The 21,519-nt window shown below is 46.0% G+C and overlaps 1 pseudogene; it reads right to left on the bottom strand.

The window, feature by feature from the left end:
- Nucleotides 1–2,023: 2,023 nt before the first annotated feature.
- Nucleotides 2,024–11,410, bottom strand: LOC123481240 (annotated as a pseudogene).
- Nucleotides 11,411–21,519: the final 10,109 nt, after the last annotated feature.

Raw genomic sequence — 21,519 nt, 5'->3', positions numbered from 1 at the left:
CGATTCAATAAGCTGCAGTCCCTTTTGAAGTTGAATAACAATTGCTTTGAAACATGTAATCTAAAGTCAACTTTCCTTTTAATATGATACCATCCAGACATGTTGGAATGATTGACATAAAACACTGATAATGTAGTGGAGTTTTCTGTCTGAAAGACTCATTTGCTAAATAAAAATCAGTCCCATATAAGTGCTCTGTGCTAAAACAAAATTAAAAGAGAAGGCCTCCCCATTGTGCTACTGAATACAGACACAGAGTGTGACAGAAAAAGCTGATAGGAATGAGCAACTTAACCTAAGTGAGTAATGACTAACAGGGCTGAGGAATCTGATTTTCCTGCTTACAAGGAGTTTGATAAGTGTCAACATAAAGAGCAGATAGATACATGTCACGAGTAACACAGGCAAAAACACATTTTGGTCCCACCCCAGAAGAAATCACACATACAGTTGCATATCTACGCCATAAATCTAAACAAGAAAGAGGAATCGACCCCAAAAACAGGGCTAATATTTTGTCTGGTATGACTTAATATGCCACTCAAAACATTTCAAACTGAGTGTAGATTATATCCATTGGAAAAAGCTCTAACAGACACAACATATATACAGTAGATGTATGGGTGCATTACCCTCTTACCATTACAGTATCTCTATCTATCATTACCCAGCTGGGAGAAACTGTTTTTAAAGACTGTCAAAATGCTGTTTGTCCTGTGTTTATATCGCAATTGTACAACAGCTGATGAAACTAACATTCGAAAAGTGTGAAAAAATGTGATCAGTGTTATTTCCTAATAGTTGCTGGTTGAACATACAATCTACACAGGACTTTTTAATCATCAGGTTTGCATGGACGGAAGTTTCAGCTTTTCCATGGTGACATCACCATGTTGTAAATTAGTTGATAGACCAATAATAAAGAGAGTTCCAAACCTCTCTGCCAATAACAGCTAGTTTTCCGTTTCCCACTCCCCACTCAGACCACTCCTAGACAGTCCTAGAAAAATTCTTGCTTGAGAAAATATTGTTTTGCAAAAAAGCAATTTTAGCACATTTTTATGGAAATAAATTGCGGTAAGGTACTTAATTGTTACCCAGAAATGATTTGATATTAATATACAAACGGCTGCATTGGGCCTTTCATTTACAGTTTTTACATCGACTCGAATGAAAATATCTCAAATACATGACAGTAATTAAATGAAAACACATCACATTTAATGTAGCCCAGCTACAGCCAAATTGAAGCAGATAACATGCCAACATTTGAAGGCAAATCAATTAGATTTTATATGTTACCTTCTATCAAACATGCATATTTCTTTGAAGGTAATTAATTACATAGCTGCTGGTAAAAGCCATGGGATATCTTTGGCAGTCTTTGCTGGACATATGTTAGTAACATATTATGATATTGTGGATAAGGTGAACATTAGATTAAAATTTTTCAAGAAGCTGTATATTGTCTGGTACAATTATTATTATTTATATATATTTATTTAACCTTTATTTAACTAGGCAAGTCAGTTAAGAACAAATTCTTATTTACAATGACGGCCTACCAAAAGGGCAAAAGGCCTCCTGTGGAGATGGGGGCTGGGATAAAAATAAAAAATAAAATACAAAAACGCACATCACGACAAGAGAGACACCACAACACTACATAAAGAGAGACCTAAGACAACAACCTGGCATCAACACATGACAACAACATGCTAGCAACACAACATGGCAGCAACAAAACATGGTAACAGCACAAAACATGGTACAAACATTATTGGACACAGACAACAACACAAAGGGTAAGCAGGTAGAGACAACAATACATCACGCGAAGCAGCCACCAACTGTCAGTAAGAGTGTCCATGATGGAGTCTTGGAATGAAGAGATGGAGATAAAACTGTCCACTTTGAGTGTGTTTTGCAGCTTGTTCCAGTCGCTAGCTGCAGCGAACTGAAAAGAAGAAGCGACCCAGGGATGTGTGTGCTTTGGGGACCTTTAACAGAATGTGACTGGCAGAACGGGTGTTGTATGTGGAGGATGAGGGCTGCAGTAGGTATCTCAGATAGGGGGGAGTGAGGCCTAAGAGGGTTTTCTAAATAAATACAATACTCAATAGCATTTAACTGAACACTTAACAAGTTGGCACATACTTTTGTAGGATTCCATAATATCCTATCACAATCAACACTGGCAGTGAATGATTGATTCACTTACAAGAAACATCATTCCACAGAGCACATGAATCAAGCTGAACAATAGGAGATTGCATTGCAACAGCATTGGAGGCTGAGAAAAGGTGACGAGATGTGGTCATCGATCAAATTATTCCGTCCCTGCCTCCAATGCAAGTCCTAATATAGGCGAAAAGGTTGAAATCTGCTAGCTGCTCATTAGAAAATTAACAAACAACAAAACAAAACGAAGAGAAACAGTTGATAGGATTGCCCCACTGACAGAAGCCCTTTACTGTATTTCTGTTTACCATCAGTGGAGGAGAGTTACTGACTGGGGGCCTACAGGCACTCAGATAACACGTCATGTTTGTCGGTGGCAGTGCAGACCTCAGGTTTGGGTTCAATGATAAAACTCTGACTCAGCTGGATCTTGAGCTTCTCAACCTCGTAGCTGTGCAGGTATTCCTGGATGAGGTAACGTTCCCGTTTGATCCGAGCCTTCACCTCGGACGGCACATCCGGGATCAGCCAGGCCACAAAGAACTTCACCACAAACACCACGTGCTGATGGGAAAGGAAGAGGGTTTTTACAGAGCATACCATTATCACACATCACCTTATGAAGTACAGATGATAACATGTTGAAAGACAGTGATAGCAAAGACTGGGCTCTGGTGCATACTGGATGTAATGTAGAGAGCACCTGCTGGTTTAGAAGGGAGAGATGTGCTGTGTTTGATAGACATATTTTGGATGGCTTACCTCCATGATAATGATGAAGGCCAGTTTGGCTGCCAGGATGTGCCAGAACTGCATAGTTTGGGAGTACTGCCTCTGGTGGCCTGGAGGGTAGCGGTAGTCACGATACCTGAGACAACATATAGGGCCAATGTCAGGACACAGCAACTACATTCAATACTGCTAAACCCCAAGCATTGACCTGTGCAGTCCTCGGTAAACATCTGGATGAATACAATCAGAGCTCCATAGTCAAGACTTCAAGGGTGTATAAAATGTGCATGTGAGTGGCCTGGCATTGCGGTCTCTACCCACCTGCAGGTGGTGATGAAGGAGCTGTTGAACCAGGCAGGAATTGCCCCATCCTCGGGCGTACTGAGGAGAGGGATCTGGGAGATGTCATACACTGACAGGCTGCTGTTGATGTAGCCACTCATAGTGGCTTCAGAGCCAGGGTGGTAGGCATACAGGTAGACCAGGCGGGGGATCATGTCTGAAGTAAAGGCCATGATGAATGCCTGGGGAGATGAGAGAGCATGAGATGGGATCAGAGACACATTTAACTATTTATTTATGTATTCTGATTATACAGTATATATGAATGATAAAATGGGCCTGTTCAACAATAAAGACATAGATTTGAACACTTGATAACAACAATGATGCAACCAGCTTTACTCCTACTCACATTGGTGACAACGGACAAGATGGCCACCACATTGAGGATCTCCTGCCAGGCTCCGATGTTGTGGGCCTTGGCCGCCACAGGCCGGCGGAACTGGGTGGTGAACTTCCAGGCGTCCACTCTGACCTCCAGGATGTTGTTACAGAGGGCCAGCAGGGGGGCCAGGGGGAAAGAGGCCACAAACAGAGTGATGAAGCCAAACTGGATTACTGCATTGAGTAGGAGGGAAAGAGAGAAAGAGAGCATGTTGATGAACAGCCCTACACAGTCTCCTGTCTATGTGGGAAGAGAGTGAAGTGGGTTAGGGACCTTCTTACCCATCTCCAGGTACTCATAGAAAAGGCCCAGCTGGCTGAAGTTCTGCAGGTCGTGGTCCTGCTCCCAGCGGCTGTACTGGTTTTTCCGGGCCTTCCTGCTGCACCACCAGTTCCTCAGCAGCCTGACAGGATACAACATAGATCGAGAGAAAATTGAACTCTGAGGAGGGCACATGTGTACAATTTACATACTGAATGTCGTACATCTTTAACAAGTTCAAGCTGGTTCACACCCCATGGTGGATTACATATGCAACTGAAAGGTGATCGAGGTACATTTCGCAGTCTATCAGAAGTTGGTGAGAGGTCAGTGTAACTCACGGCAGTAAGGCCTCCTGGATGTTCCCACACAGCTGCTTCCCTGTCATGATGATCACCAGCTGGGTGGTCAGCTCAATCAGACAGCCTCCTGGGTCACACTGGGACAAGTTGCAGTGGGTGTTTAACAGTTAGGTTTGACATCAAAACATAAATACTGTAGTTCATTCTTCAAAAGTGAGTTTCATATAGTAGAATGATGTGTTGATATGCTGTAGATGCTGTGTGAAAAAGCTCACCTCCTCGTTCCTCAGCCTGCTGTATTTGCCAAACATGTAAGTGTAGTTGCCAGGGTAACCCACAAATTTGCCCTTGAAGAAGGCCACGTAGAAACATGAGGAATAGTAGTTGACAAACTGGAAGAGGAACATCTTCATTGTCAACTTGTTTTCATACTCCAGATGTGTCTTGGGAATTTCTGTTGGATCAAGTAGTAGGAGGTCAGAGGCATACACTAATGGGTGCAACGTATTTCTGAGGTATCAGTGAATATTTATAGGAGAGAAAATGTTTTTAAAATAATGAGTAGGAAATGTGACTTGGGGTAAACATCACTTTAACTTGATGTGCCAACTGTGTTCCATTTCCCTGCATTTCCTGCTCCTCCTGAGATAATCATCATGATAACGATCTTCTCCTCCTCACCCATATCAGTGATCCAGATGGCCACTCGCTCATAGAAGAAGTTGAGGATCATAATGATGACAAAGTTGATAAAGGAGGCGGTGACAGAGGTAGCAAGCTGCGGGAGTGATGAGAGCCCACCAGATGGATCTTTTTAGTGGGGCTGTCCTTCATGATGCTGGCGAAGGCTGCATACACAGCCAGCCTGTAGACTATCACCCCAGTGATACAGGCCACAATCAGAAGTATCTGTGGAGAATACAAAATCCACATGCACATACAGTATACTGCACAATGGCGAACAAATGCTTGCAGACACACAGAATTAGTGTAGTATGTTGGCTTACCCAGAACAGAACAGTAACCCCGGAGAGGCAAAAGCGACCACACTTTTTGGGGAGGGGTAGGTATGGCTCCATTTCCTGCACAGTAACAAAGAACAGAAAGCCCAGTCAGTAGTTTACATTGAATACTTTAGAATTTTCACAGTATTACAAGTAGTGTGTATTAACAAGTTGTCAGCCCGTACCTGGGTGATCCAGTTGAGTCTCTGGTCAGTGCACCTGGTCTCAAACTCCGGGCGGATCTGGAGCTGCTGCTGCTCCTCCTCGAAATCCACCAGGTCCCACTCATATTCCAACTGGGCCTGCCGCCGCTTCCAGAACTCCAGGAACAGAGTCACTGCAGAACCGACAGGGAATTGGCGGGTCATTAAACTCTAACAGTAACAGTCTGTCTCCCTCACAGGGGATGTACTGTAATTCTCCAACAGGTTAAATAGAGCAACAACAGAGTGGACAGACACTTACCCCAGATCCCCATAAACATAGCAAAGAACGGTCCCCTCGTTATCAAACAGATGGGATTACTGAAGAGGGAACACAGCACAGGATGAGCTCCTAACCACCCAGACAAAATGACATGCTGTGCTTTGGCCACAGCAAGATGACATACTGCACCTCAGCATGGGAGATCTCACTGGCTTTGATTACAGGCTGGTTTAAACAATATAAGAATAAGCTAGTCATGCATAATATTTACACAAGACATTATTTTTTAAGTGTGAGAGCCATCAAGAATTAGATGTAATGGCTAATCATCAAGAGTTATGATTAGCCATTTGAGAAAGATTGACGTTATGACAGAATAAACTGTGTATGTTCCCTTACCCAGGATGAGAGGCACGTGGAGTTGAGCTTCCAGTAACTACACTTCTTATCACACAGCGGACACATCACAATACTCCCTCCAATGCTGGGGTCACAGATCTCCTTACTGTGGGAGAGATAAAGAGGAAGAATAGAAAGTGAGAAAGAACATTAATACATTTGATATGACGTGATTAAACATGTCCTGTACAGACTGACACAGTTGTGTGATTTAGTGTACTGTTGGATGTGCAACAACAAAGATGTATATATTTTTTTACATAATAATTATTATTATATTGAATACACACCATCAGGTGTGTGTGTGTGTGTGTGTGTATGTATTTGTCTATGAGAGCCCACTTGGGCATGATTCAAAGGCTGTGTTTAAACAGGCAGCCCAATAATTTGTATTTTGACCAATGAGATCAGATCTTCTGCCAATAATCGGGAAAAATATTAGAATTGGGCTGCCTGTTTAAACGCAGCAAATGAAGTGTTTTCCTATTTTTCAAATAAGGCACCTTTCTGCCCCCTGGTGGTACTAACCTTGTTAAATTGTCATCGTAGCTTAGCACACCGTAGGTAAAACATATGACGCCCATGACCGCAGCAATGAACAACATCTCTGTGTAGAAGCCCAGCCAGGCAAAGTAGATCCCAATCTTCTCCCCATAATACTTCCTGTTAATAATACAGAGCTAATTCAACTTATTTGACATTAGGGAGTAGGGACACTTATTATTTGCATGGTCTTATAGACCAGGGGTTCCCAACATGTTTCACTCGGGGCCCCCCTTCCAGCATTGGGGAACATCCTGCGTCCCCCCTGCGTGTGCACATGTGCCATGTCTATTTCTATGGGCACAAGCACTGTTCATGACATAAACTGTTCACACCCCTCTTGTTGGTGGAGAGAATGTTGCAGGTTATTTCCTGCAATTCTACACATTTTGTCATGGGGTGCAAAGAACATTTTGCAGTTTTAAAGCTAATTTTCTTGCAATTCTATACATTTTGCGATGTGTAATGTGTATTCATGTGATATTTGAGTAACAACAATTATTACAACAATATCTATGGGCTAAAAAACCTAAATAAAAAAACATTAGCTGACATGGGTTAGTTGATCTGGACATTTATGACAAGTTATAAATAGCTCTCTAAGGTATGCAATGACTAACATGACAAGAGGAACTGATGATGCACTATCCAATTTCGAAATTGCACCTTGTGCATTCTACTATTACAACTTTCAAGAGTAAGTTTAAAGCCCCCCCCCCTGTAGATCATTGCGTCTATGCATGGGGGAAATGTAACCGATGTCCAGCCGATGTTGTCTGACCTGATGAGGTTGAGGGCTGCTCCTTGTAGAAACAGAGGAACCTAGCCCAATTCTTATAGAGGTGGTAGCGCTTCGCTCTCACACTGGTCATTTGTGTCCCTCTCCCAGTATCGACACTGACAGCATAGGAGACAGGAGCATAATCAGTTCTAGTTTTAGAACAAATCTGACATCATCACATTAAATCTACTGTCCTTATGTAAACGTGCAGATGTGGTAGGGCGTCACGTGTTTCTTACATCATGAAGTGGGAAGGCTGAGGTGTAGGTCCCGTTGTTCAGCAACCGCTTGATACCTTTCTTGTCTCTCTCCTTGCGGTCCTCTTTATAGTACGGACAGCGAGACAGGATGTAGTACACCTGACAGGAAGGGACATCAGATCAGTGTGTGTGTGTGTCTCTGTGGATTCTGTGTTAAGATACTGTACTCACTATTCTGTTGCGTGTGGAGGGGGGAAAGAAGGTGTCTCGGTTGTTGATGAGGAAGAAGTCTATCTTGTCCTTATCAAATGGAGAGGTGAAGTAGTCAGGCTGTGGGCGCATCACGCTCTCTGGCAGGCGGAACGGTCGGAGAGCCACTCCAGTGGGAACGTCCTGTCCGTGGGGGATGTCACTGGCCTTAAAGGGAACCCTTTGATCTTCAGCACGTCGGCGTAGGTGGCCAACACCTCCCACGGGCGTGGATCTTCAGGGCGTTTTCAGATCATCTGAGTCCTAAGAGGAATGAGTTGAGAGAGAGGACAGAGCGAGGCAATTTGACTGACCATATATTTAAGCACAAAATAGAGGAATCGTTTAAAAGATTGAGTAAATGTACTAATTTTCTAAATTTTCCATTTGAATATAGTACTCATTTTCACCTAAAAGGTTGCAAAGAAAACATATAGAAACATACACTGAGTATACCAAACATTAGGAACACCTTCCTTATATTGTAGCTTTCACCTGGATTTCACCTGGTTAGTCTATGTCATGGAAAGAGCAGGTGTTCCTAATGTTTTGTGTATGTTAGACACCCTTCTACCACTGAGGAAAGAAGACTGTGGAGTGGAATTCCCCTTTAAGAAAGCTCTGCTGAGATATTCCCCACTTTGCAGTAATGTGATGTGCTGCTGCATGATGACCACTAGAGGACACCAGCGTGCTACGGATGGGTAACTCACCGATTTGTCCTCATTCTCAAGCTCCAATCCAGCCTTCTTAAGGTTGGCCTCAAACTCCCTCCTCCTCTCCTGTACAAATACACAGAGACAGACACACATGCACTTTACGCAATAGCAAGGACCAGGGCTGAAAAGCATTTATCCTTGTATCTCCCTCCCCTTCTATCATTGCTGCTATCACTTTATCCTTCCATCCGTCCTTGTATTCTAACTTCCCCATTCACTCTCATCATTTATCCTGGGGAGGATCCATTCTGTTCTTGTAGAGGCTCTGTTGAAAGAATGCCTGGCACCAGTCACAGCATTCTCAAAGTCCAAAAATCAGAAGCTAGAGGGCACAGGCATCATAGCCTTGCAATAGTGAAACTTGGTTTGTCCATGGTCTGTCTGTGGCATGACATCTTTGCCTCTCTGTCAATTTCCCCAACAACAAAGTTTCAACCACTGGCAACTTGTCAACCACTTCCTATTAGCCACCTTCTCCTCTTAATACACTGATTCAGGCTGGTCATGTGGTCAAAGCAAGCCTGACCAATCCAAGGTTAATGCACTGTGCTGTCATGTCCGTGTTTATAAACTGTCATGTGTCTCTCTGTAACCACACAATGCTCTCTGTCTCTGTGTTGATTATGGTGCACTATGCTGCCCACCTGCTTCTTCTCTCCATCCTTGTCATCTAGGTAGGACAGTATGAAGTCAATCCTGCGAACCCCGTCCCTGAAGAACACAGTGTCTTTGTTCTGCTGTAGTCTGTCAGTCTGGAGGGCAGACAGAGAAGAGTGTCGAAAACACAGACTATTTCTCTCCTCCTCCTATGAACAGAGAACATCTGTTTACTGAATGTGACAATGTACGTTAAAAGCACGTTAAAAGTACATGGTAGTAGTTTAGTATATAGTTTAGGACACGCCCAAAATGAAATAAACAGATTTATTTTTGTAATGAGTGTGGACCTTCTCTCTTTGTGTGGTTTGTCTTATGTAACTTGAATAGGAGTTAAGAGGCAGTGGATCCTGGACATCTTCCAGTGACTTGCAAAAAGTCATGTCTATCATTATACTAAACTTAGCCTCAACTATGGCAAGCAAAGAGGTACATACTGCACTAGGGCCTGGAAATGAACTTTCTGGTTTTTATAATAACGTTACCACCTATCCTTGATATTCTCAGATCATCCCAGACCAGTATACAGCCACTTCTTGATTCAAGCCCCAAACCTGGCACTGACAATACTCTTCAATCACAACGCTCCACTCTCCAGTTTGCCAGGGTTGCAGCTACCCTCAGTTCAACACTCCACTCTCCAGTTGATTTATAAGCATATTAAGCATGTGCAGGAGAAAGTCTCAGTATAGAGAAACTGCACCATTGTCAAAAAGTTAAATGCTTGTGAAATTCAGGAGATTGTATATACAGTGGGTTAAAGGCTGTTTCTCAACTAGGTTTGTTTACTCCTGGTGTTATTCCACCTGAGGGGTATAGCTAAGTATGTACAGTGCTATGCCCTGCAGTCAGGACGACACAGGGGGAAAAACCTTATCGACACAGCCTTGGACCTGGATCCAATCGGCTAAGATTATGTTCACCGATTCCAGGTCTTACATCATCTTTTGAACTTAATTTGTGAAGAAGGATTGCCTGTGTGGGGTCTGTTTCACCGTGTGACTAGGAGGAAAAGCACTTCAGTCCAATTAGCTTTGTGTGAAAAGCATAGGTGGATCCCCTATATAAAGCAGTATCCTGGTTCTGGAGGACACACTGTGATCAGGAATAGAAACAGAGCCCCTCCCCTTTTCGTTTATCAGCCCCCACACCCACAAACAGGGAGGAAGGAAACAGGGTGTGGATACAGCATACAATTCACATGATCATCAACAGAATTAAGTTGGAGAAAGCATATTAGAACAATTTGAAATGTATGGCCTTCCACCTTTATGTGTCAAAGCATGCTTGAATATGAGTGAGGGAGAAAGTGTTCAAGTTCCCTCGTCCTTGAACAACAGATTCCTGCTGGATAGAGAACACCGACACAGACACACTAATATTCTCTCTGTAGGTAGCATTTTAGTTTGTGCTTATTGCCTGGGGAGCACTAATCTGATAAAGAGAGGAGCTCTCTGAGAGACACTGAGGTCTTGTGACTGAACAATGAGAACAGTAGTATAAAGAGGTCAGTTGTTTCCAATGTAGGCAAGGTAGACAAAGGCATGCAAAACAACCTCTTTTCAATACACACTCACTATTGGTCAACAATATTGATCATGGATGAGGTTTGATCAAGCATGTGGAGGGAAGACTAAAAACAAGCACATAATCATACATTTCGTACAGCCACATATACGCACTTATAAGTGCAAAAATGAATCTACTAATCCAGTATACCTTCAGAATTGCGTTAACCTTTATCATGTAAATAATCTGATGTGTTGTTGTTGTTGTTGCTTTCAATGAATTTGCCCGTTGCATTGCAGAACACTGCTGCATTACAGCACAGAGAGCTTGGGAAGTCAACTAGGGCAGGGATATGTTCATGTTGAGGGAAAGGACAGGGTCCAGGCAGGTCAACATGGGGTCATGGGACTCACCTCTATGTGTCCAGGTAGCTGTGTCCCTCCGTCCTCTATAGAGTTATTATGACTGTGGCCATTATATTCCTCTGTGCGGAGAAAATAAACAGGAGCAGAGATTCGTTTAAAGGGGCAATCTGCAGTTGCTACATCCATTTTTGGACTTAGGATATACAGTACAGTATAATGATATATATGAGCCCATTGATTCTTGAAGAACATAACTTATAAATGCATGATGAGGTTAGTTTAACTGTCAAACCCCATCAGAACCCAAAATATAAACTCGTTTTAATCCAATGTTTGTAAACATTGTAAATGTAAACAAACACTGTTTAGCCTCAAAACATGCTTAAAACTATAATTTTGATATCTTGGAAGGTCAGTCCTTGCATCTATCCCACTGGGCAAAAACTGGTTGAATCAATGTTGTTTCCACATCATTTCAATAAAATATAAAAATGTGATGACATTGAATCATCGTGGAAAACTGATTGGATTTGTAAAAAGTCATCAACGTAAGGGAATTCCGTCTTTTTTTCACCCAAATTTTTACCTAAATCCAATGTCATGGTGAATTCACGTTCGTTGACAACTCAACCAAATGTAAATAAAAAATGTACATTGAACTGAGGTCTGTGCCCAGAGGGATAGGTCTAAGGATTGCCCCTTTTGTGACGATCCCGGCGGTCTGAGTCGGGTCCTGTCTGGTGACTAGTGTTCCTGCTCGTAATCTCCAGTTTCCCGAGGGTTCGGGAACGCTCCGGGGAGCGCTCTGGTTTTCCGCACCTGCATCCCATCAGCAATCTGCACACCTGGTCCTGATCATCACCCTTCTTAGGCTCTGGCCCAACATCCAGTTCCTGCCGGATCGTTAGCCATGAACAGTATGTTTGTTAGCGTATCAGTCTCTGAGCCAGTAGTGTTAGTTTTGTTGTTTTGCACCTTTTTGACTTGCTGTGTACTGACCTCCGTTTTGTTCTGTCTGCAGTCTCTCACCCGGAACCTTCACCCAACCTCTGCCTGATGGTCGGCGGCTGCCGAGCCAGTACCGGACCAACCACTGCACCCTCAACAACCCATCCACGCCACCCGCTCTGTTCCCTGGATTATTCAGCCTCACTCGGAATCTAGTAATAAACACTCACCTTTGTATCTACGTACCTTGTCCTGGTCTGCTTCTGGGTTCTGGCTTAGTTAACCGTGACACCTTTAACAGCAAACTATTTACAATGTACAAATGACATAGTAATATGTGTACAGAAATGTGTATCCACTCATTTAATTGAGAGAGAGAAAGCAATGGGTTATTTGTCTTTGAAATATTTTACCTCACTAGTCCAGAAGCATAATTATTCCAGCCTCATCACATCAATTAGCATAATAGGTCTTAATGAGACACAACATACAATTGATATGAAAATGTCAAACCTGTTCACTGTGGTCATATATGATAGCTTCACTACAATTGGCTAAATTAATCCTAGAAAAATAAAGCTATGTTATTTAACTAAAATTACTTTGTAATGTCATCAGATACACTACTTGAAGCCCCTGAAATCCCATGACCGATCACTCTGTTTCCACCCACATTCCTTTTCTACAGATTTGCCAATGATTTTGCAGATGATCGAGTCATTCTCCCTCCTATTACGTAATAGTTCTATATTGAGGACAGGGATTGCTGATGTGAAGAAAACAGCATTAGTCAGTCAGTGGAACTGTGTTGTGGTCAGATGTCAGAACACCCCCACACAACACTGTGTTGACATGGACTGCCCTCAGGGCAACAGCATGGTGATATATGCATGAAGACACTCACTCTCTCAAGAGCTCTCAGAGATAAAACCAGGGGAAAGAACTCAACACATATACCTATAAAGACCCATGAACACTAGCACAAAAGCACACTTTCCATCTAGACACACACAGACAGAAACACACAGCATTCCAGCAGCAGAGCAGAATACTCCCCCAGCCCGGTAGACACTGCTAGAGGGAATGTGCTCATGTTGCAGTGCTACCTGCTGCCTGGTTATTTCTGAATGCTGGGAAACAAGCACTTCCCGTGGGGGAGGTTAGGCCTCCACGTGCAAGGAGGGATGGGGGAGGGGCTGCAGCTCAGTCAGAGGCCATGTGGTTCCCTCAGACATGCCACAATCTAGCTTACTAAGGAAGGACTCCTTCTGCCCTGAGCCTTTCTTTCATTGGATGAGGGGGATATTTTTTTACGAACAAGAGGTTTGACTGAGTGCTTTGCAAGCCAATGAGAGGCTTGAGGGAGCCGCCCTGTACAGCTGAGAGGTAAATTATAGAGACAACTCATGAGCTAGGAATGATGTTGAGACTGACAGCCAGCCAGATGAGTCTGAGCACAAGCATCCCTAACCCCTATGAAGGTCAAACTAGCAGAGTGGTTTTCCACAGAAGCTGTGCCAAGCTGTGAGGATTGTACTGCTAACTGTCTTTTGTCTAGTGAAGCACAGTCATTATCAGTCCAGAGCTGAGCAAACACAGAGAGAGAGGGAGTGTGTTACCAAAGACGGACAAGGCCACTTTTATGAGACGTTTACAGATAGCAGCACATACACACATATGCAGAAACACACACACGCAGGTATGCATGCACACACAAACACACACACATTAACAGTATAGTATACGCATAGTATACATACGTTCACATACACCTCAGCACCCAAGCAACACACATTTTTCTATGTTTTCAAAAATGAATACAATGGGAAACACATATTGTCAAATAAAACTACCACAGTATGGTTTAACACAAAAAATACACTATATATATATATATATATATATATATATATATATATATATATATATATATATATATATATATATATATACATATTCATACATACAAAAGTATGTGGACACCCCTTCAAATTAGTGGATTCGGCTATTTCAGCCACACCCGTTGTATAAAGTGTATAAAATGGAGCACACAGCCATACAATCTCCATAGACAAACATTGGCAGTAGAATGGCCTTACTGAAGAGCTCAGTGACTTTCAACGTGGCACCGTCATAGGACGCCACCTCAACCCTGGTCAACTGTAAGTGCTGTTATTGTGAAGTGGAAACGTCTAGGAGCAACAACGGCTCAGCCGCGAAGTGGTAGGCCACACAAGCTCACAGAACGGGACCGCCGAGTGCTGAAGCGCGCATTATCGTCTGTCCTCAGTTGCAACACTCACTACTGAGTTCCAAACTGCCTCTGGAAGCAACGTAACTGTTTGTTGGGAGCTTAATGAAATGGCCGAGCAGCCGCACACAAGCCTAAGATCACCATGTGCAATGCCAAGCGTCGACTGGAGTGGTGTAAAGCTCGCCGCCATTGGACTCTGGAGCAGTGGAAACGAGTTCTCTGGAGGGATGAATCACGCTTCACCATCTGGCAGTCCGACGGACTAATCTGGGTTTGGCGGATGCCAGGAGAACGCAGCCTGCCTCATAGCATAGTGCCAACTGTAAAGTTTGGTGGAGGAGGAATAATGGTGTGGGGCTGTTTTTCATGGTTCGGGCTAGGCCTCTTAGTTCCAGTGAAGGGAAATCTTAACGCTACAGCATACAATGACATTCTAGACGATTCTGTGCTTCCAACTTTTTGGCAGCAGTTTGGGAAAGGCCCTTTCCTGTTTCAGCATGACAATGCCCCTGTGCACAAAGCGAGGTCCATACAGAAATGGTTTGTCGAGATCGGTGTGGAAGAACTTTACTGGCCTGCAGAGCCCTGACCTCAACCCCATCGAACACCTTTGGGATGAATTGGAACGCCAACTGCGAGCCAGGCCTAATCGCCCAACATCAGTGCCCGACCTCACTAATGCTCTTGTGGCTGAATGGAAGAAAGTCCCTGCAGCAATGTTCCAACATCTAGTGGAAAGCCTTCCCAGAAGAGTGGAGGCTGTTATAGCACCAAAGGGGGGGACCAACTCCATATTAATGCTCATGATTTTGGAATGAGATGTTCGACGAGCAGGTGTCCACATACTTTTGGTCATGTAGTGTACCACCTCCTGGAACTAGATACACATTCAGATAGTAGGAGATCCACTTGTGAAGCTGTACATCTAAATAACACCCACTTAGGCCTACTGTCTGCAGAACACCCACTTACTGTAAACACATCTGTAGTCTCCAGCACAGTCTAAATTAAACTGACATCGATAACCCCATTGGTGAAGTCCTAGAAAACATCTCGTCCTACTGTAGCTGACCTACCAGTACCTTCAGTGGGCAGTCTGGAGGGATGAATATCTCACATTGTCATGCACATCCATTTAAGCAATAAGGCCCGAGGGGGTGTGGTATATGGCCAACATACCACAGCTAAGGGCTGTTCTTATGCATGACGCAAAGCAGAGTGCCTGGATACAACCCTTAGCTGTGGTACATTGACCATATACCACAAACCCCCGAGGTGTCTTATTGCTATTATAAACTAGTTACCAACGTAATTAGAGCAGTAAAAATAAATGTTTTGTCACTCATACCTGTGGTATACGGTCTGATATACCACGGCTTTCAGCCAATCAGCATTCAGGGCTCGAACCACCTAGTTTATTTTATTTCTTAGATGCTGGATAAAAGCACAAAGATTTATGCACTCAGTGCAGGTGTTCTTTCAGCATCTGCTAGGAGTGTTGGCCTTAAGCCTTGGCCCTAGATCTTTATAAAGGGAGAGATGTGGCAGCTTTCTGCTCATGTTTACCTTTCTGAAATATCAAATAATCCACAGTGAGATGCACAGATGAAATTATCCCAACAACATCACATGAAAAAATATATTTTAAATGTTAAATATGGTATAGGTAAATTCAATAAATGTAGCGTATTGGATTTGAAAGGTCATTTCCTCGATCCACTGGTAAACCCAGGGCCTTGGCACTTACTCACACATGACCAGGGGATGCAGAGTAGCATAGGGCTGGGTTTGGCGCTATGAGGAGCCTGGCTCTACAGCCGCTGGCATGAAGGGAGGGAGGCTGAGCAGAGAGCAAACAGCACACGCCCCAGAGTAACCAACAACAGTACACACAGCCACAGACACAGCCACAGACACAGCCACTGACTAGGAGGGGAGGTTTGGAGAGGAGAGGATGAAAGGATGGACAGACAGACAGGCGTCACATTAAGCCTTTCATCTGCCCGTACCTGTTAATAGGATCATCCTGAATGCTGTCAGCACAGCAGGGCCATCTTCTTCAGAGGAGAGACAGACAGGACAAAGGGGTTAGTCTGCTTATCAAAGTGCTGCTCGACATTGATAGATGGATTTATAATATCACAGATACACAAATTCTTCTAGAATTAGAATATCTAGAGTAGCAGAAAAACTATCTGTTTTTGCACCCACCACTGACACAGACACGCTAGCCTCAAAGAAACAGGCCAGCTGTTAAATATGTTTGATATGTTCCCTGTTTGGTTCAATCACAGAAAGTGGCAGTGTGAGGACAGGAATACATTATTCCATGTTTTACTTGTGCCATAAAGAAGCTGTCACCTGGATGCTGGTGAGGACCTGCTACACACCGGTAGCACCTGTCTACTCTCCAGTGACAGTCACAGTACCCTCCTGATTGTCTATTGTTTCGGCCAGATAAACCTTTAGAGAGCCTGGTAAATGATGTATTTCATCAGACCAAGCCAATCTGGTTAGTGATTTAAATGGTAAGCTGTAGCTACTTTCCTCTGATGAACCTCCTCCTCTTCTGTTTCAGCTACTGGGCTTCCCCTGTAATTAATGTTTCAAGTTGTATTAGTCGTATGTACAGGATACACATGGAATAATAATAATATGCCATTTAGCAGACGCTTTTATCCAAAGCGACTTACAGTCTTGCGTGCATACATTTTTACGTCCCGGGGATCGAACCCACTACCCTGGCGTTACAAGCGCCATGCTCTACCAATTGAGCTACAGAGGACCACAATACAACGTCCAACAAAATGCTTACTTGCAGGTTCCTTCTAGACAATGCAACAACAATGAGAAATAATAAAAGATAAGAATATGAACATAAAGTAAATGGCTCAGTAGAATATAATAAAATGTTTAGCATAAGTATAATACAGGAAGGCACAATTTATCAGCAGCAATTGTGATGTGTGTGTAGTATGAATTTATGTGTGTGTGTGTGCGCGCGTGTGTGGATGAGTGTATATCTGTGTGTGTGTGTGTGTGTGTGTGTGTGTGTGTGTGTGTGTGTGTGTGTGTGCGTGTGTGAGTGAGTGAGTGCATGTGTGCTAAGGTGAGGAGAGTCAGTGCAGGTGGTCAGTCCAGTTCAAGTGTTCAGAAGTCTGATGGCTTTTAGATAGAAACTGACTGAGCCTGTTGGTATCAGACCTCATGCTCCAATACCGTCTGGCCAATGGTAATGAGGTGAGGAGCTCATGGCTGGGGTGTGTGGGGTCCTTGATGATGCTGCAGGCCTTCCTCAGGCACCATTGTGAGTAGATGTCCTGGAAGGGTGAGAGCATGGTTCCATTGATGTGCTGGACTGTCTTCATCACCATCTGAAGGGCCTTGCAGTCGTGGACGGAGAAATTCCTGACAGTACCAAGCCGTAATGCAACCGGTCAGGACGCTCTCGATGGTGCAGCAATAATATTTGGAGAGGACCCGGGGTGGCATGCCAAATTTCTTCAGCTGCCTTAGGAAGTAGAGATGCCCTCTTGACAAGAGTGGTGGTGTTGTTGGTCCATGTAAATGTCATGAGCCCTCTCACTCCACCGGGTTACCACCTTAATTTGTTTCCACTATCTTCCACTCTGCTCACCTCCCTCTCTCTACTCAGCCTAACTAGCTCCACCTGTCCCTGCTCTGCTCGGCTCTAATTACTCTGCCAGCTGCGCTGCATTACCCACTAACCTCTCCCAGTATTTAAGGCCCTGTCTTTCAGCTCTCCGGTGTCAGATCGTCTGCAAAGCTCACACCCGGAACCTGTTTGCTCGCGCTTCTGGCTCACCCTGGTTTTGTGACCCCGGACCTGCCTGTTTTTGGGATACTCTTCTGCCTCAGAGATCCAGACCTGCTTCTGCCATTTCGACTCCTGACTACTCTTCAATCCCGTAACTCTGACCAGCCTTCTGCCTTGCTACTACGTATTTTGGATTTCCCTTGAACTGTACTGCTGCCTGGTTTCATTCCGCCCCCGTTGTGTCTGTGTTTCCTCCCCCAGGACTTCTGGACCACCAACCACCGGCGTCATCGGACGATCGCTGCCACTGGGGGAGGCACAGACCCAGCACATCGGACGGGATAACCCCTGGAGCCTTCACTCCTCCCTACATCCCTTTCCCCTTAAGTTTAAATAAACTTTCTGGTGTGACGCAATTGTGGTCCTCTTGTCGTCTGTCTGAACCGTGACAGTACGATCTGACCATCATGGACTCAGCGCACACTTCCCCGACATGGAAACCGAGAGCCTGAGCAACCCACCGCCATGCTACGCCTGGAACACACTGAGAGAGAGCTAGGCCGCATGAGCGGCGTCATCTCCTCTCTGCTTCAGGTCGGCCACCAACAGCATCAGCAGTTCCAGCAGCACCAGCAGCAGTCCCAGCAGCAGCAACAACAACTCCGCCATGATCATTCAACTCCTCACCAACCTGACCCCAGCCAGTCTGCCCACCAGCCCTGCCCCGAGTTACCTGCCCGTCATTGCAGCCGCTCTCCGAACCCAAGATTGGAAACCCCGACGGTTCAACGGCGATTCCAACCCAGGGTCCAGCCATTCCTGACTAGCTGCCGACTTCAGTTCTCCTTGCAGCCAAGGACCTTCGCCACGGAGGGGCTAGAGTTGGGTATGCCATCACTCACCTGACGGGCCGAGCTCGGACTCTGGGGAACAGCAGAGTTCGAACGTCAAACCCCGCATGTGCAACCTTCGACCTGTTTGCTGAGGAGATGCTGAGGGTGTTTGACCTGGATTCACCAACCGCAGAGGCTCTCGTGAACTGTTCAGTATTCGACAAGGCAGACGTACCAGTCGCAGACCATTCCATCGACTTCCGAACCCTGGCTAGTGCGAAGTTCTTGGAACACACCATCGTTGGTGGCGCGTTCTTCCATAGTTTGGCTGACTATATCAAGGACGAGTTGGTCTCCCATGAACTGCCTTCCACTCTTGATGAAGCCATCGCACTGACTGTCAGGATCGACAGAGGGATACAGACCCGTCGTCGTGAGAGGGCGCGCAAGGTCCACCTACTACCGGCATTCGGAGAGATCCGACTGGGCTCCTGTCATCTACTGCCACTCACCCAGGTCAGCTTGATCAGTCTGAGCCTTGGAGATTGGGCGAGCCTCTCTCACTCCTGCAGAGCGCCAGCGACGCTTCACCTCAAACCTCTGCCTCTATTGTGGAGGTGATGGACATCGTTGGTAACCTGCCCTTTAAAGGGCGAAGCTCACCGGGCATAGGGGAGTCCGGTTGAGTTCAATGACCATCCAGTCCTCCGACCGCCAAACCCCTGCTGCAAGTTCACCTCCGCCTCTCTGACTCAACTCACACCCTGGCTGCTCTGGTGGATTCTGGCGCTCGAAGCCAACATAATGGACATCAAGCTGGCACGCCAACTGGGACTGGAGAACCTCCGTTTGACACCTCCTATTCCTGCCCGGGCACTGGACGGACACTTACTCGGATCGGTCACTCATGTCACGGCCCCGGTCTCGATGGGTCTGTCCGAGAAACCACCAAGAAACTATCCAGTTTCACCTGCTCCCCCTCTCCAGGCCAACCCCTCATCCTGGGTTACCCATGGCTCCCCCGCACAACCCTCAGCTCGACTGGGTGACCGGGGGTGATCAGGGAGTGGGGAGAGGACTGCCACCGAACCTGCCTGCTTGCTGCCGCATCTACCCCCTCGGCCAGTACCTACTAACTCCGCTCCTGACCCCTCCAAGGACCCTGTGTCGATTCTGCCAAGTCCCTGCATCGTTGCAGCTCCTGACCTGGGCTGTTGAGGAACAGGTGCTGGGAGGCTCTCCGTAACCAGCCAGGTCCCAGCACTTGCCCAGCTGGCCGCCTTTTTTGTCCCCGAAGACCTGAGGTCCCAGGTCGTTCAGTGGGGACATGACTCCCGCCTAGCTTGTCACCCTGGCTCCACCCGCACTTACAACCTGCTCGCCCAGGGTTCTGGTGGCCCTCTCGAGGAAGGATGTACGGGAATTCGTCCAAGCCTGCCCCATCTGCAACCAACACAAGTCGTCCTGCCAGCCCCCAGCCGGATTGCTGCAGCCCCTGCCTGTGCCCAGGAGTCCGCTGGTCCCTGCTGCGCCTGGTCCTCCTCCTCCACGGCTCGTCGATGGTGGTCTGGTTTACACCGTCCGCCGCCTGCTTCGGGTCCAGACGGAGGGTAGGGGTCTCCAGTACCTCATTGACTGGGAGGGCTACGGACCTGAGGAAAGGACCTGGGTGCCAGCTAGTCGGATTGTGGATAGGACTCTCATCACCGCTTTCCTACACGGCATCCTGATCAACCTGCAATCCGTAGGGGGCCGCCCCCAGAGGGGTCCCTAACCTCCCGCCCGCTCGGCTTCCTGTCCTGTGCCTGATCCTGTCTCGGGACCTGTCCCATCTCCCGACCACAGCCCTCCGGCTTCCTCCGAGGATGAGGACGTTCACTCGGACCGTTCGGAGGAGTTCCTAGCCCTCCTCCGGCTCCCCTCCTCCCGCCCGGCGTGGTGTTGCTCTTGGGACTTCTGGGGCCGTCCCTTGGGGGGTTCTGTCATGAGCCCTCTCACTCCACCGGGTTACCACCTTAATTTGTTTCCACTATCTTCCACTCTGCTCACCTCCCTCTCTCTACTCAGCCTAACTAGCTCCACCTGTCCCTGCTCTGCTCGGCTCTAATTACTCTGCCAGCTGCGCTGCATTACCCACTAACCTCTCCCAGTATTTAAGGCCCTGTCTTTCAGCTCTCCGGTGTCAGATCGTCTGCAAAGCTCACACCCGGGAACCTGTTTGCTCGCGCTTCTGGCTCACCCTGGTTTTGTGACCCCGGACCTGCCTGTTTTTGGGATACTCTTCTGCCTCAGGAGATCCAGACCTGCTTCTGCCATTACGACTCCTGACTACTCTTCAATCCCGGTAACTCTGACCAGCCTTCTGCCTTGCTACTACGTATTTTGGATTTCCCTTGAACTGTACTGCTGCCTGGTTTCATTCCGCCCCGTTGTGTCTGTGTTTCCTCCCCCCCCCCAGGACTTCTGGACCACCAACCACCGGTCATCGGACGCATCGCTGCCACTGGGGGAGGCACAGACCCCACATCGGACGGGATAACCCCTGGAGCCTTCACTCACTCCCCTACATCCCTTTCCCCTTAAGTTTAAATAAACTTTCTGGTGTGACGCAATTGTGGTCCTCTTGTCGTCTGTCTGAACCGTGACAGTAA

The sequence above is a fragment of the Coregonus clupeaformis genome, unplaced genomic scaffold, assembly GCF_020615455.1.
Source record: "Coregonus clupeaformis isolate EN_2021a unplaced genomic scaffold, ASM2061545v1 scaf2795, whole genome shotgun sequence".
NCBI lineage: Eukaryota > Metazoa > Chordata > Actinopteri > Salmoniformes > Salmonidae > Coregonus > Coregonus clupeaformis.
Note: the sequence above shows the minus strand (reverse complement) of the source record. Positions and strands in the feature narration are given on the sequence as shown.